The 6010-nt window shown below is 29.0% G+C and overlaps 1 long non-coding RNA gene across 1 annotated transcript; it reads left to right on the forward strand.

Moving 5' to 3' along the window:
- Positions 1–593: 593 nt before the first annotated feature.
- LOC143238153 (uncharacterized) lies at positions 594–5757 on the forward strand. Its single transcript, XR_013020434.1, has 2 exons — positions 594–2809; positions 4441–5757. It is a non-coding gene; the product is annotated as an uncharacterized LOC143238153 (long non-coding RNA).
- The last annotated feature ends 253 nt before the right edge of the window (positions 5758–6010 follow it).

Here is a 6010-nt window from a genome sequence, read left to right on the forward strand (position 1 = left end):
TTATTAGTTCTTAGATGACAGTAGACTGTGGAAACAGAAAATGAAATAATTAACTTCAAGCACATTTCGTATTCTTGATTAAGTACCAGTATTTGTGAATTAAAAGTGGATTCTATTTTTTTACATTTGAAACAAAATTGTTACGCCACCTTTTCGTTAATACAAGAAATGATCTTTTAATTCATGACATTGTCGTGATTAGTCAAAAGTTAGAGGTATCTCATAGTCTTTGCTAATTAAATATAGTAACTAATGTAATGTTAAATATACAGTATTTTACTATTTATTATTTAAGATTGTGTAAATTAGTATTTCGAAATACTGTTAGTATTACAGGCGTGAAGTTAGTTTTATCTGCTATAGTGTTGTTTAATATAATAAAAATAACAGTTTGGTACAGTGTTAGGCCTACATTTTATGGTACTATCAGTAAGGGTAAATCGGCTAAACGATTTCAGTTTTTCTTGCTCAAGTTTGATTTGATTATTCGTTAATATTACTTAAGGTAACTTTACAACAATTTTATGCTTTTTATGTTTTTCACTTAATTGCAATTTTATGCTTAATCTTCTCTTAGTAACGATGTCGAAGATTTAATTTAAAAATAGTTTGTATATCAGGAATTAATCTATTAGTCTTATGTTTAGGTGTAGGTTCAATTTGCCGTGCAATCAGAACACTTAAGCATTTTTGAAGATATTTATGATTTCTGAGAATAAAAATGGGGAAAGCAATTGACACGATCTTTTGCTTTGTGCTGTAAAGTTTTCAATCTGAGATGCTGTTCTGATTGTGGCAGGTAATTAGGTTTTTGTATACTGTTAAATAATTTTAATTGACATACTATGATTAGGGCTATAATATTATTGAAATGTAGATGTTCAGTTGATAAAATATTTTGTTTGACCAGAATTTTGAAGAAAATGAGATAATCTGACAAATATGATGTCTGTCAGTAATGCTTGTAGTCTTAGACAAAAGATTCGCATTACTTAATTTGTGAAGAATAGTGTACTCCAATGATGACTGAACACAACCTTATGTTTATACTTCTGAGGAGTTTTACTGTGTAATTATACATTAACCTACACATTATTATTTGTAATTTGTTAATTTCATACAATGTACAATTAATTTGACGATTTTTTAATACTAAAATAGAATCTTACTTTAATGTAAGGTTTACATCTAGTGACATTTAAGCTTTGATAGGTTTAGAGCTTTGAATTTATTTTCTCTGGGGTATAGAAAAACTAGAGGTGACTAAATTCACTTGCTCAGAATTGTTGGGTATTTGTACAAATTTTGTAGTTGGTAGTTTGTGTGAATGGTGGAATTTTGGAATACAGATTTGAATATTATTAGAGCTAAAAGACTTGCACTTGGAAACTTAGATGCTGAATGGTTATTGGTAGAATTTATTTTTGAGTTGCTGGTAAAAGAATTTTCCATGATTGTGTAGATTTCCATTTCTGTTCAATTTATTTTTTGAACCAGATGTAAACCTACAATAAAAGTCATATAAGTCTGTGATGATTTTTGTTTTCTTTAACATTCCAGTATAAAAACTCATTAACCCTGTTGATTTCTTGCTTGCACCTCTAAGATAACTTCAAACTGAATATCTTGTACATATTGCCTGAAATTTATTTTACCTGTTACCTATGTAGTCTTTAGTTCCAAAGAACTGTGTATTGTACAAATGATGTACTACTACCAATTCATGGATGGAATGAAATAGTTAAAAGTTACATCAACAAGATAGAGCAGTAAGATTACGAAAAGAAAAACTGAGGATAATTGAGCAAAATAAGGTTAAAAGTGGAGTAAATAATAGGATACGGACAATGTCTCACTCAAATATTTCTTAAATAGTCTACCTTTTTATTTGTTTTTTTTACCTTTTGAATACATCTTGAAAGTTTGTTTGCAATTTTAGGTTTGTTTGTTTCCAAGTGATAATCTAATTAGGTAGATAACTTGGTAATTATAACTTGTATTTTTAAAAAGAGAATTTACACGTTGCAAGAAATTTGTCCCATTGTTGCATAAAATTGGTGTCTCATTAGAAAGAAATGGTTCTGTTTCAAAAAGACAATTGTTAAACACATTTCTCAGTTGAAGACAAGAGCTAAATATTTTCAAAAAATGACTGAAAAATACAAAAAGTATAAGAAAACAATTTTGTCTGAACACAAAAAATATGATCCAATTCATGTAAAAAAACAACTTAGAGCAATTTCCGACAATTGAAACGATTTTCAAAAAAACTTGAATATTCATAAACATTTTAGTGGTCAACTTTGTTTCATTACTGCATTCAGATCTTATAATTTTTCTCAAAGTATGCATCTTATGCTTTATCAAAGTAACAGCAAATTTTTACTAAACCATATTTATGAGTATGAATGCAACATCAAAAGTTAGTGTGTTTTAAAGCAAGAGTCATTGATCATGGAGGTGAGACATTGTCCTAGATCCATAAATAACAAGTTTTAAAATTGGTAGACTTTGTTAGAGTTATCAATCATTCCAAAAATAAATGGAAGTGTTGTCATTTCTAAGTCAAATAGACATTATAAAATCAGAAAGAATGTATGAAAAAGGTTGAAAATTTTAGTATTAAGAAGTGTTACTTTAAATATATTAGTGGTAAGTAAAATGCTAGGAGTAGAGCCTTTGAGAGAGAACAAAGACTATTTTTTATGTTTATGAGATGGGTTATTACATTTTACTTTTTTCTTCATTTTTAATTGATTAAGGTTTCAGTATCACACCTCATTCTGAACAGTTGGTTGATGGAAACAAGGTGATCACATTAATTCTAAGCTTGTTAAGAAAAAATATGGAAGTGTAAAAATTATGATTTTCCTAGGCCAGATAATGTTTACCCAAGGGTTTTGAATAAGGTTAGAGATACGAGACTCCTGCTACTTTTTTTTTTTATATATATATACAAGTTCTTGAATAGTGGGCAAATGCCATAAGATTGTAAGTTGGCTGAGGTCACTCTATTCAAAGTAGGTGATAAAAATGCCCAAGTAATTACAGATCTATTAGTCTTACATCATTTGTGAAATGAATTTTTGAAAGTCTGATGAAAAATGCTTTACAAAGTCATTTTCAAAAGTTTAAAATATTCACAATTTCACTGGGGAAAATTCTTACTTACCCTACCTTTTGACCTTTAAAGAGGATCCTACTTGTATAAATGAGAGTAAGGATGTGAATTTGATGTATCTGGATTTCAGAATGATATTCAAATGATGGAGATGAACTTTGAGGGTTGGGGGGCTTGAGTAAAATTAATGGCCTAATAAGTTCCTTAATCAGTGATGTTGAGAAAACCCACTTGTAGAGAAATATATATGTAAACACAGCTCGTTTAGGTTGAGAAAATATTTTATGTAGAGAAGTGAACAACATTTTGACCTTCTTCAGTCATTGTCAGGTTCACAAAAAAAGAAAGTTAACTGACCAGGAGCTGAACACATGTTTGAAAGGGATTGTGTAACTGAGTGTCGGAATGTAGAGGGTGGTGTTAGATGTTTGAATATATAATTTTATATCATTTATTTTATTATTTTTAATATAGATATAAAGATGTTCCTTTGTATTAGTTTATTTTGGATTTAAGTTGTAAAAGTAAGGCTCCTTTAATTTTGCATTTGTTCATGTTTGTTTCTTTATTTAGTATTTGAGTGTTTTCTGTGGTTATGTTGTGTTTATTTGACTTGCAGTGTTCGAAAACATGTGAAGGTGACTTTTTATATTCTTTGAATCTGGTTTCCATTTTTCTACTTGTTTCTCCAATATAGAAGTGGCAGTTATCACATTGTATTTTATAAATAATGTTGGTGTGGTGTTTGTCAGTGTAGTTTTTACATAGTATAGACCTTAGTTTTGTGCCCAGTTTTTGAATAAATTTGGTATTAACTGGAATATCATATTTTGTTACTAGTTTTTGCCAGATGTTGGTTATTTTTCCACTGATGTTTGGAATATATGGTATGCAGCAGTGTATGGTTTTGTGATTTTTTGATTTGCGAGATATATTTACTTTTGTTGGTTTATTTTGCTTTCTGTTTAGGTGTGTGCGTATAATGTTTTCTTCGGTTTGTGGAGGAAACATTGATGTTTAGACAAAATAAAACTTCATCAACATCAATAAGTTTCCTCCACAAACCATAGAAAACATGCGCACACACACTCAGTTACACAACCCCTTCTAAACATGTGGTCAGTTACCTCTTTCTTTCTCTGTGAACCTGACGATGACTGAAGAAGGTCAAAACGTTGTTCGCTCCTCTACGTAAAATATTTTCTCAGCCCAAACGAGTCGTTTTGACATATATAATAAGTCTCTTGTTGTTATTCTTATATTTTGTTGTGAGAGCCTTTATGCATAACATGATAAACTTGTATCATTCTGATCTAAAGGAGTTTCCACTATAGAAGAAGAAATTTGAATTCATAAACAAAAAGATAGTGTGCAAAGCCTTCACTATAAATAATTGGAAGACAGCATATTGTGATGGAATTTTACAATGAAAATAAAGATTATAGAAAGAAGAATTAAAGCTTTGGCTTATGGTTTACAGAAAAGGAAATGATGTACAAGTTTTGTGCCACATTAATTTATGATGCATGATATACAACTATAGAAACTTCTTTGTATTTATTATTGAACTTAAACATTTGTCTTAATATGTAATACTGACTGGGCAAAAAACTGTGGATATTTTTGGATGAATAAGGAAATCAAAGAATATGTGAGTTTCTGTATCTTTACTACCCATTTTTGTACAGTCAAAACATTCAATGGTACCTACAATATTATATATATTGCAGAGTTTGAATGAGATATAAAATTAGTTGACCAAATTTCCAAAAATAAGAACAGTTCATATTTAAAAGAAAAACTAATTTTGATCTTTAACACAACATTTAAGGAGACTTCTACAAGAAAGTGTCAGGATAAAGGTGGTTTTTGTTACATCAGAATTTGAAGAAATCTTATTGTTTATGAATATGCATGAAAGTCATGAGTTTTGTGAAGAACTGAAGAGTAAGTGCTTATTGAAAACTGTGAAAATGAATATGGAAAGTAACTATATAACTTAATCTACTGGACACCATGACCTGTTAAATAGATTTTTCCATTCTTATATCTGTTATTAACTTGTGGAATGGTTCCTGTGATGCAATAATTTTTGCTGTTAGCTTGAGTTTTATGAGAACTTTGTTTTATATATTTACCTTTTCATATTTTTACATTAGATGTAACTTCGATTTGAGGTGCCACAGAAAACACCATTCTTTCCATTATATTCATTGTTTTAATGGTTGTAAAGAAATAAATATTAAGCAGACAACTAAATTAAAAATTACATAATTGTTAACTTACTTTACATTTTTTTATTTGGTTTTCATTGTGTTTAATGACAAAAGGACATTACACATTAACATCTGATATTTCTTGACCATTTACTGGTTTAGTTCCAAACCTGTATACTGTACAGTACATAAATATTAATGCTGTGGTGCCATCTTTATTTTATGAAAAGAATTCAGATAAAGATTTGTGAAAAGAATTAAGTTGCTCAGAATAACAAATATTATTTATACTTAGGTTCTTGTTAATTGCTATGTAGAGAAAAAATATGCTATCAAAATGTATCAAGTTCTCAGAACATTTACCATGCCATGAAATAACATACCAAATAAAACAATATTTTGGTACGAGATACTGTGAAAATGATAGTCTGTGTTTTATGTTTCTGAAGTTGTCATTTACACTTTTTAAGACCTTGTTTTTCATGTTGTCATAGTAAATTTTTATTTATGTGCCAACTTTATGTTGCTGTAAGAAATCTTGTGCAGATATTACAATTGCTTTATGGGGTCGCATACTTTACATCTCGAGGATCGTCAAGCTGAAAACATTTTAAGCCAGACCGTTTTATGTGTAGTCATATGGAAATAATTATAAAAATATAATATTTTATTT

Source organism: Tachypleus tridentatus, chromosome 13 (assembly GCF_004210375.1).
Source record: "Tachypleus tridentatus isolate NWPU-2018 chromosome 13, ASM421037v1, whole genome shotgun sequence".
Taxonomy (NCBI): Eukaryota; Metazoa; Arthropoda; class Merostomata; order Xiphosura; family Limulidae; genus Tachypleus; species Tachypleus tridentatus.